This window comes from Bos taurus, chromosome 12 (assembly GCF_002263795.3).
Source record: "Bos taurus isolate L1 Dominette 01449 registration number 42190680 breed Hereford chromosome 12, ARS-UCD2.0, whole genome shotgun sequence".
NCBI lineage: Eukaryota > Metazoa > Chordata > Mammalia > Artiodactyla > Bovidae > Bos > Bos taurus.
Window position 1 is genome coordinate 27,515,676 of NC_037339.1, and position 21,537 is coordinate 27,537,212.

General features: G+C 39.6%; 1 protein-coding gene across 2 annotated transcripts in view; it reads left to right on the top strand.

Moving 5' to 3' along the window:
- Positions 1–4,410: 4,410 nt before the first annotated feature.
- The window catches only part of STARD13 (StAR related lipid transfer domain containing 13), a 493,326-nt gene continuing 476,199 nt past the window's right edge, over positions 4,411–21,537 (top strand). For both annotated transcript variants that reach the window (XM_024999929.2, XM_024999933.2), the window contains exon 1: positions 4,411–4,552. The gene's annotated coding sequence lies outside the window, so the exon portion shown is untranslated. The remainder of the gene's footprint in view (positions 4,553–21,537) is intronic.

The following is a 21,537-nucleotide window of genomic DNA, read 5'->3' on the forward strand; positions in this document are numbered from 1 at the left end:
GTGATGGGACCAGATGCCATGATCTTAGTTTTTTGAATGTTGAGCTTTAAGCCAACTTTTTCACTCTCCACTTTCACTTTCATCATGAGGCTTTTTAGTTCCTCTTCACTTTCTGCCATAAGGGTGGTGTCATCTGCATATCTGAGGTTATTGATATTTCTCCTGGCAATCTTGATTCCAGCTTGTGCTTCTTCCAGCCCAGCATTTCTAATGATGTACTCTGCATATAAGTTAAATAAGCAGGGTGACAATATACAGCCTTGATGTACACCTTTTCCTATTTGGAACCAGTCTGTTGTTCCATGTCCAGTTCTAACTGTTGCTTCCTGATCTGCATATAGGTTTCTCAAGAGGCAGGTCAGGTGGTCTGGTATTCCCATCTCTTTCAGAATTTTCCACGGTTTGTTGTGATCCACACAAAGGCTTTGGCATAGTCAATAAAGCAGAAGTAGATGTTTTTCTGGAAATTTCTTCATTTTTCCATGACCCAGCAGATGTTGGCAATTTGATCTCTGGTTCCTCTGCCTTTTCTAAAACCAGCTTGAACATCTGGAAGTTCATGGTTCATGTATTGCTGAAGCCTGGCTTGGAGAATTTTGAGCATTACTTTACTAGCATGTGAGATGAGTGCAATTGTGCAGTAGTTTGAGCATTCTTTGGCATTGCCTTTCTTTGGGACTGGAAAGAAAACTGACCTTTTCCAGTCCTGTGGCCACTGCTGAGTTTTCCAAATTTGCTGGCATATTGAGTGCAGCACTTCGACAGCATCATCTTCCAGGACTTGAAATAGCTCAACTGGAATTGCATCACCTCTACTAGCTTTGTTCGTAGTGATGCTTTCTAAGGCCCACTTGACTTCACATTCCAGGATGTCTGGCTCTAGGTGAGTGATCACACCATCGTGATTATCTGTGTCGTGAAGATCTTTTTTGTGCAGTTCTTCTGTGTATTCTTGCCACCTCTTCTTAATATCTTCTGCTTCTGTTAGGTCCATACCATTTCTGTCCTTTATCGAGCCCATCTTTGCATGAAATGTTCCCTTGGTATCTCTAATTTTCTTGAAGAGATCTCTAGTCTTTCCCATTCTGTTGTTTTCCTCTATTTCTTTGCATTGATTGTTGAGGAAGGCTTTCTTATCTCTTCTTGCTATTGATTGTTGAGGAAGGCTTTCTTATCTCTTCTTGCTATTCTTTGGAACTCTGCATTCAGATGCTTAGGAAGCATAAATAAGAAGGCTTAGAAAGTTTGAGTTATGGCAAAGGCAATAAACATGGTAATAAGGAATGTTATATTGAACAAATACAAAATAAGAACCCACAACAGCATGAAACTGAAAAAAAAAATTAACTATACTTTTGAGAAAAAATAATTATCATAGGAAAAAATTCATCTAAACTTAATTTTCTCTCAAATATTTGCCTTATAACTTTAATTTCACTGCATTTATAATGCACAGTATTTCTCCCAGTTACTTCTATTTACTAATTCATTCAACTAATATTTATTAAGTTAATTACATGAGCTAGACATAGACTGTGCTAAATTCCTGGATTGAAGAAATATGAGAATGATATTCATACCTCAACCAATCCATAGTTTAATATGGTAGACAGAAAAGTAGACAAAAAAATAAAAATAAAAATCCAATTTAAGTACTATACCAAGATAAAATAAAATAAAAGATGTTCTATAAGAAAGGCAGCCTAAGAGGTTAAGAGAGGGATTTCCTGGAATAAAATGATTGAGATTAGAGCTGAGTCTTGAAGGATTAGACTTCCCTGGTAGCTCAGTTGGTAAAGAATCTGCCTGCAATGCAAGAGACCTGGGTTCGAATCCTGGGTCCAGAACATCCCCTGGAGAAGGAAATGGCAACCCAGTCCAGTATTCTTGCCTGGAGAATTCCATGGACAGAGGAGTCCGTGGGATCGCAAGAGTTGGCCACGACTTAGAGACTAAACCACCACTTCCCTGTCTTGGTCTTTGGTCTAGTCTCCTGGCCAGGGTCCATCAGCCAGGACAAATGTTTACTGAGCATGTTTGCAGGAGTTTGGCCTGGGTCCTTGCTGAGTCAGCACCTTCTCCCTCACAAGGATGAGTCAGCAGTCATAAAGTGGCCTTCTCCACCCAGTTAGAGCTCATCCAGTGGCTCACAAAGGACGGCATTGCTCAGATGGCTCAGACCCTGAGGACTGAGTAATCTCAATGTTAACTTTGCCTTTTGATGTAGAAAAGGCTTATTCAGTCAACTTTGCTTTGCACGCATCTCCACCCCACTCAACCACCCAACATCTCTTTTATTCAAGTCAAGAAATCTTCTCTTCCTCTAAATTTCTGAATTTAGCTAATTATTGTGAACCCTACTGGAACTTTTAATTCTGGCATTTCAGTCTTGAGATAAGACTGATAGCCCTGCCTTCAGTTGGTTTTTATATTACTGGAATGATCTTTTCTTTTCTCCCCTGTGTTCTCCTGCCTCCTTTCCTTCATCAGATTCTTACAGTGTTAATGATCCCTTAGGTCCTACTCCAGCCTCTTCCACGGAAAACTGGATGCATGAGGTCACTGATCATGTGGTCACCATCATAGAGCAGGGCAGCAAAGGTCCCTAATTTCACCCCAAATTACTAGGAAGTCTTTTCTTTAAGACCTACTTTGACTGCTAACCATGCTGAAAGACAGTTGCTTTTAGAGACTAATTTCCCTGGATTATTTATTTTCCAGCAGGATAAGATTTAAGATTACCTAGTTGCCAAACTTCGGAGAAGGCACTGGCACCCCACTCCAGTACTCTTGCCTGGAGAATCCCATGGACGGAGGAGCCTGGTGGGCTGCAGTCCATGGGGTCGCAAAGAGTCGGACACGACTGAGCGACTTTACTTTCACTTTTCACTTTCATGCATTGGAGAAGGAAATGGCAACCCACTCCAGTGTTCTTGCCTGGAGAATCCCAGAGACGGGGAGCCTGGTGGGCTGCCATCTATGGGGTCACACAGAGTCGGACACAACTGAAGTGACTTAGCAGCAGCAGCAGCAGTTGCCAAACTTAAACTGATAGCCTGAAGGGCAAATTTAACCAGCAGACAGATTTTATTTGGTATTCACAGTATTTTTAAACATTTTGAATAAGTTACTCACATATATAATAACTAGATTTCACATTTTTAAAATATTTGAAAATCAAGCTTAAAAAAAAAAGTAGTGGATTTAGTATAATTCAGTGCACATTTCAATTGGGTTCAGTTATTTTGGGAGGAATAGCTGCCCTTGAAATACAGACTCATGTTTCCATCTCACTTTAGCCCCTGCCCAGTGAACTGCACTCAGAGACTGCATGCATTCTCTTTTCCATTTCTGGACTAGTTTAACTCCCTCACTTTCCAGGAAAAAAAAACAAACAAAAAAAATGAGACCCATAGAGACCTCAAGATTTTCCTGAGCTTAGAGTTGATGATACAAACAGAACCAGAACTTGAACATGGGTCTCCTCGTTCCACTTCATGGTGCTGCTTTTCTATCTTATTTACATCCATAGCTACCTGCTCACTGTGATAAACTGCTTCAGGCTAGTGTCTGAGCAAAGATGGCAGAAGGACTGAACATCAAACTCCAAGAAAAGGGTAGTCATGGATCAAGACTTTAACATTGGATTTTAAAGAGGTTTGAGTATTTTGACATTTTCCCCCCTCATTCAATAATGCTTTTCTGTAGCACATTAAAGCAGGTGTCTATGAAGGTCACAGGCAAATGTTTTTCTGGTCGTTGTACATCTTTGTCCCATGAGAAGATGTGCAATTCCTTCTCACAATGACTTCCAGTTAACTTGATGGGAGAGTCCAGTTGAATTATGTCAGTGTCACTGATGATTTTATAACAGAGATACGGTAGATTTTCATTTTATCCTTGGGCCTGGTGGGTCCAAGCTAACAAACATTATTGTTGCACTCATAATCATAAATGTGAGTTTTGTTCCAATAAAGCATCCTGTCAGTTCTTACGGAGTAGACCCTTTTCTAAGTAATGAGATGGAGCCCTCCTTCACACCAGCCAGGACCAGTAAGTAGCAGAATTCGAAAAGATAAGCTTCCCCTCTTATCTCAATATATAGATGTATTGTTATTAGTTATACTTGTTCCCCAGGAAGCTGATTAACAGAAAATAGCTCCTCTATATTTTTAACGAATGAGAGGCCCATTCCAACAAAAACATGAGAACTTCAGATTGAGTAGAGCCTTTTTTTTTTTTTTTTTAATAACCTTTTCTTCTCCCCAGAGAGATGTCCGGGACTCACAATGAGGTGCTTTGTGAGCTTCCAGCCAAGGTTGATCTGGCACCTCCGTCACAGAGAGCATGTGCAGACCGTGACAGGTTTTCAGGGAAGCCACTTCCCACATGTGCTCCTTTGGTTCCCTCATTGGTGCTCGGGCACAGGAGGCTGGCTCCTCCCGGTGAGCTGGGTGCTATGACAGATTAGACTTTTATGCAAGAAAATCAGTCGTGCACAGTTGATGTACTGCTTTAAATTTAAAGACCCCTTGGGACCTGAAACTGTAAGGTAAGTAGGGCTCAGCCACAATTCTTGAACTTTCAAACTGTGAATGTAATTTGAGGACGTTTCTTAAAACTCTTTTTTGTTTAATGTGAAACTTTAACATGCTGCCTTCTCCTGCTGCCTTTAAGAATAACAGCTCACTGTCAAACATGCACATATAGCTCTGATTTAAAAAGACAAAAAAAACAAAAACAAAAACAAACAAACCCCACAAACCCATTGCTTTAAAAAAAAATTCTTCCAAAATGAAATAGTCACATTGATACGTTATACTTTTAAACTTGTGTGAACATTCCCAGGATAGGCCAGGTTTTTTCTCTGCTCTCAGTGTAATAAGTATCCTTTAAAATGGGATCAAATTATCTTTGCCACTTGAAAGTGGGTCTGTATGCAGGACTAGTGCTATAGAGAGAAAATCCCAGTGGAATTGTAACCAAATGTCAGTCCAGGTCTGCGGGTCTGTATCTTAAGTGTCGCTGGCTGCCTGTTAATTTAAGCATGGGAGGGGAATCAGTGAAACCCTGCTGTTACAGTGGTGTTGGCACTGCTCTGCAAGAGGTGGAAACTGCTGGGATCAGGTGTTGCTGTGTGCAGGCCAGTTGCTTGTGATTGTGGCAAATGAAGTTGGGAGGCTAGAAGTTACTCTAATGCAGACTAAGAGTCAGAGGCTTGTCAGACAAAAGATGCTACAGAACAAGTTCGACAGTATACATGTAAAGCAGTTACTTGTCTAATGCTGTTAACAAAAATCCCAATCTTTCCGTAGAAATTTATAGGTGCTTTTAATGTTTTCATTCAAGTTCAGACTCCAAGGGTGGAATACTTTCAGGTGGGATGCTTTCAGGTATCCAAATGATCTAAGAGAGAATCACTGTAAAATCTCTCTCTGTTGGAGGGGAAGAGAAGATGCTGAATCTTCTGTCTGTGCTCTGCAGGCCATAAAGGAGAAGACCAACACCTATATTCATGCTACTTCTTTTCTCTTAAATCTCTGCTGAGGTGCCTCTTCTCTCCTAGTTTGCCTTTGGCACTTCCATGAGGACTAAGTTAACTGTCAGTATCTTAAACTTTCCCTGAGATTTTCAAACCTCTTTTTGTGCCTTTTTCGTGGACAGCACCAACCTGCATCCACACAGATCAATTAGATTCTTGCTCATCATTGTCTTTCTCCCCATGACTTGTGGTCTATGTTGTTATACTGCCTCCAGGGCACATTCTTGGGATACAAGTTGCTTTCGGTTTTCAGGCTGAGGAGGTGAACCCCAGAGGGGCGAGGGCACCCTGCCTGAAGTCTGAAGTGGCAGTACAGGTGGGACCTGACCTGGACGCCATCTGCCTTCCAGGCATTCTCCCTTCCAGGATTAAGCTGTCCAACCTGGCCCCAGGTATTTCCATGAGCCTACCCTTTGAACCACATTACTGATAAGCTGCACAGGGTTTAAGCAAAGTACTTACTCACTCTAAGGATTAGAATGTCTAAGCTACCTTTGGCCTGAAGAGAAGAAAATTCCCTCACCAGGCACACAATAAAGAATGTAGGAGAATGCAGAGTGGCTCTCTGAGGATTTTTCTCCTCTCATTGCCCTGTTTCTTGCTAGTCTAGGCACACTTTTTTTTTTTTTTTAAATGGCTCAAGAGAAAAGGTGAGGTTCCTAAGGAAATGAGGCTGGGGCTGTTTACTTTGTACAGCTAGGACACCCAGGATGCAAGGTTCACAAGGATAGGCAGTGGGCTTGGATTAGCATTCCAGTGCACCACCGCCTTGTGGGAAGAGTTATTTTTAACCTGACAATATTTCTGCACATCTGCAATCCAAATACCCTGTACGTGAGAATAAATATTTAGGCAATGTGTTAGCTTTGTTAACCAGACACTATATCACAGCCGTTCTTAGGAATTCCTTTTCTTATTTTAGTAAAATTAAAAGCAGGAGGGAAAAAAAAGAGTTGTGGGAGGAACAAAGGTGAAATATATTGCCTATGTCCGTTCAGGAAAAACTGCCTAATAAGGGATCATAATTTTTTTTTCAAGATTTCTCTCTTTATCTAAGGATGACATCTCCTCTATTGATTCACTGAAGTTCTTGTGTTTTTCATCTTTGAAAATCTTGAGTCTTTTCTTCATAGCTGCATTCAGACTCTGATTTCTCAGCATCGCAATGTTTGGAGGAAGTTCCCAAAAGGTAGACAAAAGCACTAGAATTATAAGACTAAGAACAAGAATTCTCTGTCACTGTTAACAACCAAACCCTGCTGAAATCACCACCATTACAGAACTCATATTTAAAGAATTTCATTTGCCTCTAGAGCTAATAGTTGCCTTTTGTTATTTTTTTCACTTTTTACTGAATGAATGGAAGGCTGAAGGAATAGCTGAATTTATCTTCTACAATTTCACATCCCATGTGACACACATTCCTTCAATAATTCTATAAGTTTTTACTGAGATTATCCAGCATGCAAATCTAGGTAAACAAAAACCCTGAGAGATATGGTTAGACCATTTATTTTTTAAAAGCTCTAGGACATTGAAGACTATGACTTAAAAGTTAATAACCTGACTGTATCCTTTCACAGACAAGATGGAAGATAATTTAAATATTTTATCTATGTAATTTGGTGTATTAGGCAAAATAATAGAAAGTGCAACCTATCACCTAGGTACCGGTAGCAGCACCACAGGGCTCAGGGAGACATGGATGGCAATTTCCAGGAGCTTTTGGTGACTCCTATACGCCTGCCCTCTCAGACAGCCATAAATGTAGACGAGGAGGTAAGAACAGGGTCAAGCAGCAATCATGGCCCTGGGAACCACACTGGTTTTTAAAATCACAGTAGTAACAGTAAGATGGGTCAAGGGAAAAATAGCATTGGGATACCTATAGGGTGGGAGAATATTAAATATATGTCATATTCTTGATGTGATTCTGTAGAGATGCCAGATGGTGGAGAAGTTGAGCAATTTCCTTGAGAAAATACTTGGAATAAAGTGCCTGGACGTCATCCTAGCCACGTTTGGCGGCACTTATTTTAAGTAGGAGGTTACTCACCATTGCTGTCTTTAGACAGTTTCAAGAGGAACTTAGACATATTGCTTAATTTTCGCAAACTGGCAAGATTCAAAAATGGTTTATTAAAGGAGTGGTTTGTGGAACAACTGAAAGAGATGCTAGTGGATTCCTAGAATCAGAATAGATTTACTAAAAAAAAAAAAAAATCACCTTGATGGTCACATTTCTTTTCTCTAATGTATTGTTAGCTTGGTAGACAGCATGTAAAAGCAGATAGCCAAAGGTAATTTGATCTAAAGCAAATTGGTCAACACAATAAATTAGTTGAAAATGAAGATCTTCCATCATTATAGGTTCCATTATGGGTGACAAAACATAGGACAGCTTTATAAAGCTGTAGGTATCTGTAAACATTATTTTACACTTTTCAGAACTTTTTGTTTATATCACTATGTACATCCTTTATCTTCAAACAATTACTCTGTCTTTATTGAAAAAGTTTGAACAATTAAGGAATCACTCAAGAAAACCTAAGCATCAAGCAAAAGGAGCTAATTATTTGAAGCTAATGAAGTAATTAAACAATAGACCATCACTGTGATTTACGTATTATTTTAGACTTTTTAAGCAAACACATGCTCATTATGGGAAAATTATAAATACAAACCAGAAAAAAATTGTTTAACATAATGATATTCAAATAGGGCTGACCAATGATTTCACATTAGAGTATGATAGGCTTTAATATGTGTTTCTGATGACTAACATATGATATTTTACTTACCATATGGCATTTGAAACCTAGTATATTTTTAAAAAATAATCCATCAGTTGATAGACATTTACATTCTAATTAATTGCTGAATAGTCAGATTGTTTCATTCTACATTATAAGTAGGCTTAATAGGAATAACTAACTGGAAATGAGCTAGAAATTTAAGAAATTAAACTATTGAGAAAAGGCAAAATATGAACAAAAATATATAAGGTGAAAAATGGGTCACAATTCTGTCCAGAGTATACAAAAAATGACCAACTTTGAAAAAATGCCGATTGGCATTATTCTGTTTTAACTAGATCGTTGTTTTGACAAAACTGTCTTCTTGAACAAATTGTTTTTTGTCAAATTGCTTTTAGCTAAATTAAATCTGGCCAAATTAGTGGGAAACATTGTTCAAGGAAATGCCATAGACGAAATACTACTTACCACATGAACTTCAGTGGGGCATTGTGTAATTCTTTCATGATGTTATTGGAGACAAGATTAAGAAATATGAGCTGAGCTAATGCAATTAGAAGATTAATAACTGGTTGAATGAACATACTTAGAGATACTTCTTAGCAACTGGGGATAGGGGGAGCTGATTGGTGTTGGCTTATTAAAAAAACTCTGTTATTGGTCTTATCCTAATATTTTCACTTTAGATAAGTGTATGTTTAACAAATTTCTTAATATATTATTGCTTTGACATCATCAAAATCCAAACAGATCTTAACATGTTGGAATAATGATCTGAATCTCCCTAGATCTTTACAATAATGACAAATATAAGATTATTTAGTTGGTTTGTAAATATAAATGTACAAATACCAGTTGGAAGAACTTGTGCTTGTGAAATAAAACTTTGTAATTTTGGTTGATAGTAATAAATTCTATACAGTGTAGACGAGGCAATGTGGCCTTTGGTGACATTGTTAGAAACATAATGGAGGAGTATGCATGCGACATGCTACACGCAGAGACCTGCGCCAACTACAGTGCAAGCCTTTAGTTACAGCCCAACCCGCGTGACTTCTGTTGCTTGTGAGTATACATTCCATCCTTGAACTACCCTTGAATCCTACAGTCCAAATTATTGGTCAATTCATATGATGACTTTAAGACTTCCTATTCCAAAGGATCTTTTCATTTCAAGGTTAGTGAGGCATCTGTGGGTGAATATAGAGAGGAGGGTAGTAGTTAGCCCAGAAGGGCAGGGGAAACCTTTAAGTCTCTACAAGATTAAGAATAATTGATTAAATTTTATAACAAAGTATGGTTGGACAGTCAGGACCCTGTAGGACAGGGTCAGGTAAGTAAATAGTCTTCAATTGTGTCAGCAACCAGGAGAAAGATTTCAGATGCAGTGGAACAAATTGTGGAAGTCTCAAAGGACAAGGACCATCTGAGATCCAGGAGACAGTGTGGAACACACCAGCCGAGCCAAGGCATGAGAGGCTGGAAAATGCATGAATTCACTCTGAATGACAGAAAGACTCAGGAGAGAAGGGAAACCACCGATGAGCTGACCTCTTTTCCCTGTGCCACTGCTAGGACTGTGTTTACATGGTAGACTTCTGCGTTCCTTTCCATTTGTTTCTACAAGGGTTGCTTTCCTGTGTCTGTGCTCCTGTTTACCATCTGCATCTGTTGATGATTGGCTCAAGGCTGAGTCTTTATCCCAGGTCTGCAAGTGATTCTCAGAAACCTATGATTTCCATCGCTCTTAGAGTCACTGGAAAGAAGTCAGTACATAGTGTGACTTACAGCACGGCCTAAGATTTAGAGCTAGGCCCTGCAACATGCCAGCTTTGGGAAAGGCATGTAAGGGTTATCAGTCTGTTTCCTCATGGGTAAAAATAGAGATCATAATAGTATTAACCTGGTAGGGCTGTCAGGAGAATGAAATAAAATCACGCCTGGTAAGCCAGCTAGCATGGCAACTGGAACATTCAATAAAGTGTTTAATTCCTATTGTTGTTGCTTTTAATTAGCCTCCATTCCAACCCTGTATATACCCTGGGAAAGAGAATTTACTTCTAGTAACCAAAACTGGTCCAAGAATATTCCCCGCTGCTGCTGCTGCTAAGTCTCTTCAGTCGTGTCCGACTCTGTGCGACCCCATAGACGGCAGCCCACCAGGCTCCCCCGTCCCTGGGATTCTCCAGGCAAGAACACTGGAGTGGGTTGCCTTTTCCTTCTCCAATGAACGCTGTGTAAACTGAATAGATAATGTATCCCATATACATGATTTACCACTTCTCAAATACATGTAGGTTCTTTTGTGGTTAATAAGAACTAAAAGCTGTATAATAAGCGTTATGTAGCACTGTGTGAAATTCTCCAACAATAAGAGCAAACATTATATAGTACTTAATTTGATAGCCCAAACACTTTAAATATATTATTACCTGACTTACTCTTCAGAGCTCCCTATGACGTAGAAACTTGAATTATTCCTAGTTTTCACATGCTGACACTGAGGTAGAACAGTGCAGGATGGAACTGGCATTCAAAACCAAGCAACTGGATACAAGGTGTCTCAGCTTGTAACCACTGTGTTCAATTAACATTGCCAAGGAGTCTTCTCTCTAGCTTGTGTGTAATTCCTAGACTAAAATGGCGTCTAAGATTCCATCCATAATGCTACCCATAAATGCTATGATTCTGTATAGTGAGTCCTGAACCATATATCTGTAACATTCAAATAGCATGCATTCAGAGAATTGTTGGCCATTTCTTCTGAGATTCACGGAGATGGTGCATAAATTTTCTGCTGTTTATAGATTAAGAAGCTGTGGCATGCCATTCCCAGAAATTCTGCCAAAAGCCCTGGGGTCAAAGGCATGTGTAGACCTTACTAAAAGGCCAAGTCTCATTTTAGCAGCAGCTTCTCTTCCTTCAGGGGCAAGTCAGGTTATTTTATGTCTTGGTTTATCCCAGGCCCCTGTGGTCAGGGGCAGAGTATACTGACACATTTAGCCCAATGGCCTGCACTGAACCAGCCAAGTGACACTGACTTATGACCTCCCCCCTTGGGACCTTCATGAAGCATAAGTTATGACACATAAGAGAACCCTGGAGAGAGTCAAAGCTTGGCATTCATTTTATTTTTAGCTTAATGGTTCCCTCTTCTCTCATTTCAGATCAGTCCTTTCTCAATGGCTGCTTCTGAAAGCCGGCCAGCCTCTAGTTCAACAACATTACTTAGGCTCATTATTGGGAGAAACATGGGAAAGCCAAAATAAACAAGCACTTTTCCTTGCAAGAGAAAAAATATCCTAGGTAGTAATTCCTCCATATTCTGAAATGATCCTATTAGGCATTGTCTTTCCATCAAAATTAAATAGTACAAAGGAACTGGGAGAAGGGAGCTGGTGGAAAAAGCATCGTTTCTCTTGAGCTGCTGGTCAAAAGGAATAATTTGAATGTTCTTATTACTTACTTAGAGGTACAGAAGTAACCATTATTTCTTGACCATGATACGATCAAGTAGTATCCATGGATTGTTTTCTTATTTTTTGTCCTTCACTTGATATCCTCCTTCATGTTTTATAGCATTAGATTAAGAGTTCTTAATGTTTTTTTTCTGTCTTTTATGAGGGTGGGCATGGGGAAGCATATATACCTTGAGAATATGAAAAATGCCACAGGGGTGCTTTCTTGAAGATTTTCATAAACTGCATAAGCTGTCAAAGGGTTCAGGTGTTGTCCTATTCTGATTTTTATGTACAATGAGTCACAGGTTAAAACGTGATCAAGAATTACCTTGAATAAGGAGCAGGGACTTGCCTTTAAGGAACCTGAGTTGTGTTGTTGGATACTTCACTGATTGGTGCCTGACCTTGAAAGGGTGGCCTGGTAACAGGGACTCCATCTCTTCTGGCCTCCAGTTCGCTCATCATTGTGACATTTACAACATAGTTTATAAACAGTTTCTCCCACACTGTCTCATTGTATCCTTTTGGTCGAGAGGAGTAAGGTTTTTCAATTTGATAACTGAAATTCAAAACAAGCAACTTATTTCCTCCAGGTGAGAAAGAGTATTAGTAAGTCCATCACATGCAGCAAGCTGTGAATGCCTCAAACTTTTAACCGAATTCAGTCATTGTAGCTCTGTGCTTCCTCAGAGAAGAAAACCTCAGAAGAAATGTACTATTTATGTTGAACCCCAAATGTTGATTTGTTCTTTCTCACTATGATACCAAAGACTCAATGACTGTGAAAGCGAATTGAATGCGTCTGCAACTAAATCCTTATTTAATGTGTGTGATGAGTGACAAAGGATCACAGGAATACATAGAATCAAGAAAATATGTAGATGCAGGAATATGTAGAATCAAGAAAGCCTGCATGGGTAGTTTCACGTGGTGAAAAAGGTGCCAAGTAGAATACAATGTGATGTTGAAAAATCAGTGCCTCTTCAGCACTCCTACATTTTCCCTCGCAGCTCCTGAGTTCTAATTGGAAAGGACCTGTAATCGCTAGGGTCAAATAAATGTCTGTTTCATCTCTGGAGGGGTGAGGACAGAACAGAAACTAGTCCCCAGTGGTGTCTGTGCCGCCTAATTCTCATTCCTCCTCCTGCAGAAGCTGCACTTGGACACGTCCCTTCCTGTTACAGGGTGCCAGGCCCTCTTCAGAGCGGTGAGGTCAGACTTTATCACTGCTCAGACTGCAGGAGGAACAGGTGCTGTAGCGTCAGGTTTAGGCAAGTAAAACAGACACTTGTCTCCTCATTCAAGGGAGTTTGGAAACCATGGGCCTCTCATTTCCCTGTTCAAATCAGATCAGTCGCTCAGTCGTGTCCGACTCTTTGCGACCCCATGAATCGCAGCACGCCAGGCCTCCCTGTCCATCACCAACTCCCGGAGTTCACCCAGACTCACGTCCATCAAGTCAGTGATGCCATCCAGCCATCTCATCCTCTGTCGTCCCCTTCTCCTCCTGCCCCCAATCCCTCCCAGCATCAGAGTCTTTTCCAATGAGTCAACTCTTCGCATGAGGTGGCCAAAGTACTGGAGTTTCAGCTTTAGCATCATTCCTTCCAAAGAAATCCCAGGGCTGATCTCCTTCAGAATGGACTGGTTGGATCTCCTTGCAGTCCAAGGGACTCTCAAGAGTCTTCTCCAACACCACAGTTCAAAAGCATCAATTCTTCGGCGCTCAGCCTTCTTCACAGTCCAACTCTCGCATCCATACATGACCACTGGAAAAACCATAGCCTTGACTAGATGAACCTTTGTTGGCAAAGTAATGTCTCTGCTTTTTAATATGCTATCTCGGTTGGTCATAACTTTCCTTCCAAGGAGTAAGCGTCTTTTAATTTCATGGCTGCAGTCACCATCTGCAGTGATTTTGGAGCCCAGAAAAATTAAGTCTGCCACTGTTTCCACTGTTTCCCCATCTATTTCCCATGAAGTGATGGGACCGGATGCCATGATCTTCGTTTTCTGAATGTTGAGCTTTAAGCCAACTTTTTCACTCTCCACTTTCACTCTCATCAAGAGGCTTTTGAGTTCCTCTTCACTTTCTGCCATAAGGGTGGTGTCATCTGCATATCTGAGGTTATTCATATTTCTCCCAGCAATCTTGATTCCAGCTTGTGTTTCTTCCAGTCCAGCGTTTCTCATGATGTACTCTGCATATAAGTTAAATAAACAGGGTGACAATATACAGCCTTGACGTACTCCTTTTCCTATTTGGAACCAGTCTGTTGTTCCATGTCCAGTTCTAACTGTTGCTTCCTGACCTGCATACAGATTTCTCAAGAGGCAGATCAGGTGGTCTGGTATGCCCATCTCTTGAAGAATTTTCCACAGTTTATTGTGATCCACACAGTCAAAGGCTTTGGCATAGTCAATAAAGCAGAAATAGATGTTTTTCTGGAACTCTCTTGCTTTTTCTATGATCCAGAGGATGTTGGCAATTTGATCTCTGGTTCCTCTGCCTTTTCTAAAACCAGCTTGAACAACAGGAAGTTCATGGTTCACATATTGCTGAAGCCCGGCTTGGAGAATTTTAAGCATTACTTTACTAGCGTGTGAGATGAGTGCAATTGTGCGGTAGTTTGAGCATTCTTTGGCATTGCCTTTTTTTGGGATTGGAATGAACACTGACATTTTGCAGTCCTGTGGCCACTGCTGAGTTTTCCAAATTTGCTGGCATATTGAGTGCAGCACTTTCACAGCATCATCTTTCAGGATTTGGAATAGCTTAACTGGAATTCCATCACCTCCACTAGCTTTGTTCGTAGTGATGCTTTCTAAGGCCCACTTGACTTCGGCAAAGACTAATAGAGTTTTGCCAAGAAAATGCACTGGTCCTAACAAACACCCTCTCCCAACAACATAAGAGAAGACTCTATACATGGACATCACCAGATAGTCAACACTGAAATCATATTGATTATATTCTTTGCAGCCAAAGATGGAGAAGCTCTATACAGTCAGCAAAAACAAGACCAGGAGCTGACTGTGGCTCAGACCATGAATTCCTTATTGCCAAATTCAGACTTAAAATGAAGAAAGTAGGGAAAACCACTAGACCATTCAGGTATGACCTAAATCAAATCCCTTATGATTATACAGTGGAAGTGAGAAATAGATTTAAGGGCCTAGATCTGATAGATAGAGTGCCTGATGAACTATGGAATGAAGTTCGTGACATTGTACAGGAGACAGGGATCAAGACCATCCCCATGGAAAAGAAATGCAAAAAAGCAAAATGGCTGTCTGGGGAAGCCTTACAAATACCTATGAAAAGAAGAGAAGTGAAAAGCAAAGGAGAAAAGGAAAGATATAAACATCTGAATGCAGAGTTCCAAAGAATAGCAAGAAGAGATAAGAAAGCCTTCCTCAGCAATCAATGCAAAGAAATAGAGGAAAACAACAGAATGGGAAAGACTAGAGATCTCTTCAAGAAAATCAAAGATACCAAAGGAACATTTCATGCAAAGATGGGCTCTATAAAGGACAGAAATGGTATAGACCTAACAGAAGCAGAAGATATTAAGAAGAGATGGCAAGAATACACAGAAGAACTGCACAAAAAAGATCTTCATGACCCAGATGATCACAATGGTGCCAGACATTTCCCTGTTAGAGAAGCTTTAAACTGGATCAGATCTGAGAGAGCCTATCTGCCTTCGTCCCTCTCTGCTCTCCTTCCTCCCTCTTCCTTCTCTCTTTCTCCTTCTGAAAATTAAAGGCAGAAATATATGTGTAGATAGTTAAGGATCTGTTGGACTTTAGTCTACAGTGTGACAGACTATGTCTTCTGAACACCAGGACACAGAATTTCATCACCTTGTGATGGACATTTCATTTTACAGATTCAGGAAATGGGTGTTCAACGGGTTAAGAGATGGTCCAAAGCCACAGAATTAGTTTGAGGGATAGAAGTGATTCCTAGTGATGTTTTTTCTCAAATCATCAAATTGTCTGCCAGATAATACTACTGCGAAGAGTGACTGAACTGAGGATAGATATGGGAGAACAGAAACAAATAAAGGCCATCCAAATGAGAACAGAGGTAATTTATTTAGCGTTTACTGTAACAAGGGAGTCAGCCACCATCACATGCACTTCAGGGACTTGAAGGGAGAGGAACATAACACCTGCTGCTGCTGCTGCTAAGTCGCTTCAGTCGTGTCTGACTCTGGGCGACCCCATAGATGGCAGCCCACCAGGCTCCCCCGTCCCTGGGATTCTCCAGGCAAGAACACTGGAGTGGGTTGCCATTTCCTTCTCCAATGCATGAAAGTGAAAAGTGAAAGTGGAGTCACTCAGTCGTGTCCGACTCTTCGCAACCCCATGGACTGCAGCCTATCAGGCTCCTCCTTCCATGGGATTTTCCAGGCAAGAGTACTGGAGTGGGGTGCCATTGCCTTCTCTGACATGACATCTACTATAGTGGAAAATCGGAAGGTGAGAAAAGGTGTGATTTTTCTGGACACTGCTGGCAACAGCAGGAGGAGGGCTAGCTAGAAGTGCAGCATCCCATATGATTGGTTAGGACAGCATTTTTTTTTTTTTTTTTTTTGGCTAATTAACTCTTGAGTTGGAAGCAGGGATTAAATAGAATAGGGAATTTGACCATCTCTTGCCAAGTCCTGACTCTGATGAGCTCACTGCTCAGAGGCTGGCCTCAGAGCTCGGTTGTTACATTTGGTCTAGCCATTGTTGGCTTGTACATTCACTCTCTTAGGCGGGATTGATAAGGAATGCAGCCCTTTTCCCATCTCCCAGAGAAGACATATCAGTGATATCTTTGAGTCTTTCTTCTCCTTTACCCTCTGTGTTCCGTCTGTCACAAGTTCTCTCCTTGAGAAATCTCTCTGACATTTACTCTTTTCCTCCTACCAAGTTCTTGTTGAGAACATCATCTCAGGAACTGCCAAAACTCTGACCTAGCCAGACTCCTTCTTCCACTCCCCTGAACATTAAGTCTATCCAGCAGATTGGCCATTCTTATGCTGTGCTGTGCTATGTTTAGTTGCTTAGTTGTTTCCAACATTTATGACCCCATGGACTGTAGCCCTCTAGGCTCCTCTGTTCATGGGGATTCTCCAGGCAGAATGTCCTCCTCCAGGGGATCTTCCCAATCCAGGGATCAACTCAGATCTCCCTCATTGCAGGCAGATTCTTTACTGTCTGAGCCACCATTATCCCCAAACCAGGTGTCTCACCCAGGCCCAAAGCAAATGAAACACCTAATATGCCTCCATCCTAACCAGTGATGATAAACCTATCAAGTCTTCAGCCTGACTTTTAGTTCCCTTCATGGCCTGGCTTGCATTGCCAACTGAGCTTTATATTGCCCGTCCCTTACCACCACTTTCCCTGATCACCAATGCTATGGGCGGTAACCCGCACAAAGAAAGGCCCTAGACTAGGTACCTAGTGGGTTATGAATTTGTCCTCAGTTAAGCCTGTGGTTTCTTTATGTTGTATGGCCACAGCCTATACTCTCACACTTGATAGTCACCACATAGAAATGTCATAAAGTCAACCTCATCTTTTAGGTTTTTCTTAGTATTTTATAATCTTGAAAGTATTTTTCATATTTGTCACTTCAAATGATTCTCCTAACAAACTTGGGAGGAGGTTTAATACGATATATTTTATAGGTGAGAAAATACATGCTTCATAAATTATGTGATTTACCCTAAAGTCAGACAGATAGTAGATGGGAAGAATAAATAAGTCAACAATATTTTCACAGTCTCTATTCTTAGAACCATGTTCTGGATATCCATCCACATGACCACTTTTTTTTTCTTTTTCTGACCACTTATTTTACATATTTTTTTCTGACTGCTATAGAATACTTGCGTAATATATAAAAGGTTAAAAATAGAAGAAAAAAAATCACTTATAAACATTCCCCTATAGATAACCAATGTTAACATTTTATATATTTCTGTAGTTCTTTTTCTACTATTCCAAAATAATTGATCCCAAACTATATATAATTTGTATTACTCTTTGTAATACAATTACTCTTTGTTAATTAAAATATGACAAATATATTTCTCCATGTTTTAAAAATTTATAATAAAAAGATTCATGTGAATATTTGATGCATAATAATTCATTTATTGGTACATAAAATGTAATAAACTATACCCAAGCAACTAAACATTTAGTTTGTTTACAACTTTTCTATTTTTTAAAATGCTATCAATTTTATGTCCATAATGTATTTTGATCATTTACTGAGACTGGTTCTAAGATTTCTATCATTAAAAGCAATATTGTGTGATACTAGAAAATTATTTTCTAGAAATATAGTTCTAATTCAAACTACTATCAGCAGTTAATGAGAATAAACACTTCACCTCACTCCCACCAACACTGAATTTAATATTCTCTAAACCTTATGAAGTATATGGAGAAAACAGTGTCTCATTTTAATTTGTATTATTCTTGTTTACTGCCATTGAGACCAAAAATTTTTTTTCAGATTTTCATCAGCTTTTTATATTTCCTCTCTAGGAAGATTTTATGTCTCTTTACCCATGTGAGTAATGGGGTTGTGGCTGTTTTCAAATTAATGGGTATGAGCTTTAAACATTAATCTTAACCCTTTATGATCTCTTCTGAGGCAACTACAAGAAGGGCTACAGCACAGCATGCCATTGACTTCCACGGAATTCTATTTCTTTGTTTCCTCAGAAAACAGCTACAAACCTAGGAGTCACATCTGGTAAAGAGGGGTAGGTTTCTCTCAACAGAACTGGATTGGAAAGTCCCCAAGAATAGGCATTTCATCCTCTTTTTTTGTATCCTCAATGGAGAACAGCCCAATCCTGGACCATGCTGAGGTATAAAACAAACACTTGACTTCTTGACTTAAGATAAGGTGGTGGGGGGTGGGAGGGTGGGAGGGGGACAAGATTGTAAAGTGAAGGTACTTGGTTTGATTTGCTGGGGGCCACAGAGCAAATTAAGGGTATCCTGTTCCCTTGACCAGCCACAGACTGAATGGAATTCTAAGCTTGTTTAAGAAGAGTATTGATGATTTCAAATAGTTTTTGCCAGAGTTTCGAGTAGTCTTTCAATCACAAAATTTTCAAGACAAAGCAAATTTTAATGTCATTTTATACATGCCATAGTGTGTCAATATACAATCAAATTAACACAAGTGTTACTTTGAGCAGTTTTAACTGTTAGAAATATCTTTTTAAACCAATAGAAACTACAAGTAGTAGTACACATAATAGCCCTATTTCAAAAAAACTAAATCTAGCCTAATATTATTAACATAAAGGAGCATATGAATTTAGTTTACACAAACTGCTCCAGCACAAACTGGCAGGACCCTCGCCGGGAAGGGCAGCACCTGGGACATGGTCCGCAGGCCCTGCCACATATGTGCCTCACCCCCACTCTCCTCCCTCAAAGGTCATCTGAGGGCCTCTCAACTTCTCAAAATCTCTGTTCAAACAGAGCATTGGTATCTCTGAAATTTAATGGAGATTGTTATCCAAGAACAGAATGTGAAACTGTATCAGGTATGATTTAAGCCCATGAGTAATCAAGATTTAGATATTTTATTTGGGTTCTAGACATACTTCCCACGTTTGAGTACATGGGAAATCTGAATTTTTGAGCGATAGTGCAGTTGAGGGGGAAGAGAGAAGGCTAGGTCTGGATTAGCTAGCCCAGAGTTATTTTGCTAGAAAAAATAGCTGCCAATGATATTTGAAAGATAAATTTTTAAAACTGATTTTTCCCCCAAATTGCAGGCCGATTTCATTTAGCATGTCCAACTAAAAGAAGACTTTTGTTCTGCCCTACAATTGCAACTCAATGAGGATATTTTTCCTTTTGCATCCCTGCTGGTGAAGGGATTACTGGAGTGAATAATAAAAAGTATGATAAGAAAAAGATTCTCTAGGCTGAGTCAGAAACTATCCCTCTATTAATAAGTGACTTAATTTTTCAATAATTTGGACTTCTTATCTGCCAGAAGAGGAAAACACTAACTACTCTATCTCCCACAGAGCTTATGAGCTGTAAACACAAAAGCACTTTGAAAAATTAAGAGCACTACATGAACATAATAAGCATATGTACACCTATGTTTATAGCAGCATGATTCACAATAGCCAATTCAAATGTCCATCAGCTGATGAATGGATAACCAAAATGTGGTATATATGTACAACTAAATACCATTCAGCCTTAAGAAGGAATGAAATTCTGATACATGCTACAATATGGACCAAACTTAAAGACATTATGCTAAGCAGAATAAACCAATCACAAAAGAACAAACACTGTATGATTTCACTTATATAAGGCACCTAGAACAGACAAATGCATAGAGATGGAAACAAAAGTGATTACCAGGGGTTGGGGAAGAATGGAATGGGGAATTATTGTTTAGAGGGTATAGACTTTCAGCTTGGGATGATGAAATGTTCTGGGTGGTGGTGATGGTTACATAAAAATGTGAATATATTTGACTGTACATTTAAAAATGGTTAAAATTTTGTTTTATATATTTACCACAATAAATAATATTTACTACTGTGTACACTGTAAAATAAAAACATAATTTATAGAATAAAGTAATAACTAGAAATGATAGTAGATAGATTTACTGGTATAAGTAGTATTAGTAATGAAAATAGCAATAATTTAGGTAGGTTGGAGAAAGTGTTCAGATTGATCAGATTTATGCAAAAGGGTGGGCTCAGCTACTTAGATAAAAATATTTTCATATATTTGTGTAGGTAAACTGAGACAAAGTGGCCTTTAGACAATTACATCTAAAAATTTCAAAATAAATTAAGGACTCCAGAGAAAGCTTATATATGTTGTAAGTATCCTAGAAGAATAAATTTTAAAATGACTCAATTTTCCCTAGAACTTATCCTCAAGCAGTTTAGGAAAAAGCTTTGAACATCTGCATATTTTCTACATGTTGAACTTTAAGTCCACAGTCTCAGAGCCTCTGCTGTGTTTTGATACCATCCTGTGCAATATGCGATCACTTATTATTTACCCGTTTCTCTTTCCTGGTAATACTCTGAGGTCTGTGAGGGCAGGGATCATGCGTCTTCTTCAATACTTGAATACACAGTACCTAGTACATGGCCTGGCACCTAGTAGGTGCACAATGTGAATTCGTTGAATGAATGAACAGATGCATGGGGGTGGAATCATATATTAAACATATTTTAGAGCTAAATAGGATTTGTGATACCATCACTGCAGTGGGTGAACATGTCTTAACATATCTACACCAACATCCTCACTAGAAGGCTTCAGGGTTCAGGTTCTCCAGGGAAAATTCTTGGGACAGAGGGTCAGTAGAGGGTTTGTCTGGGCACACCTGCCCCTCTCAGGTAAGCCCCAGGGGTCTCTGGTGTGAGTGAACCAGGACTTAAAGTCCTGGGCATGATCTGCTCATTGAAATCCCTTTGGAAATGCAGGTTTCCATAAGAATCTAAATTATTCTGAGGACTTCCTGGGCTACATATCCATAGTGAGACGCTCCAAGCCATTCAGCAAATCCGGGAGAGACATCAGCTTCCATCCCTAAATTCTCTGGCCTATTAAGTCATTCTAGCCCATGTCCCCACGTCTAGATGACTGGCATGGTATGGGAGCACAGGCCCAATTAACCAGACCTGATTGTTTGAGAAAAGCTCATAATCTGATATTCTATGGAAAATTTTCAGCTTTCTTTTAATGAAAAATTTTT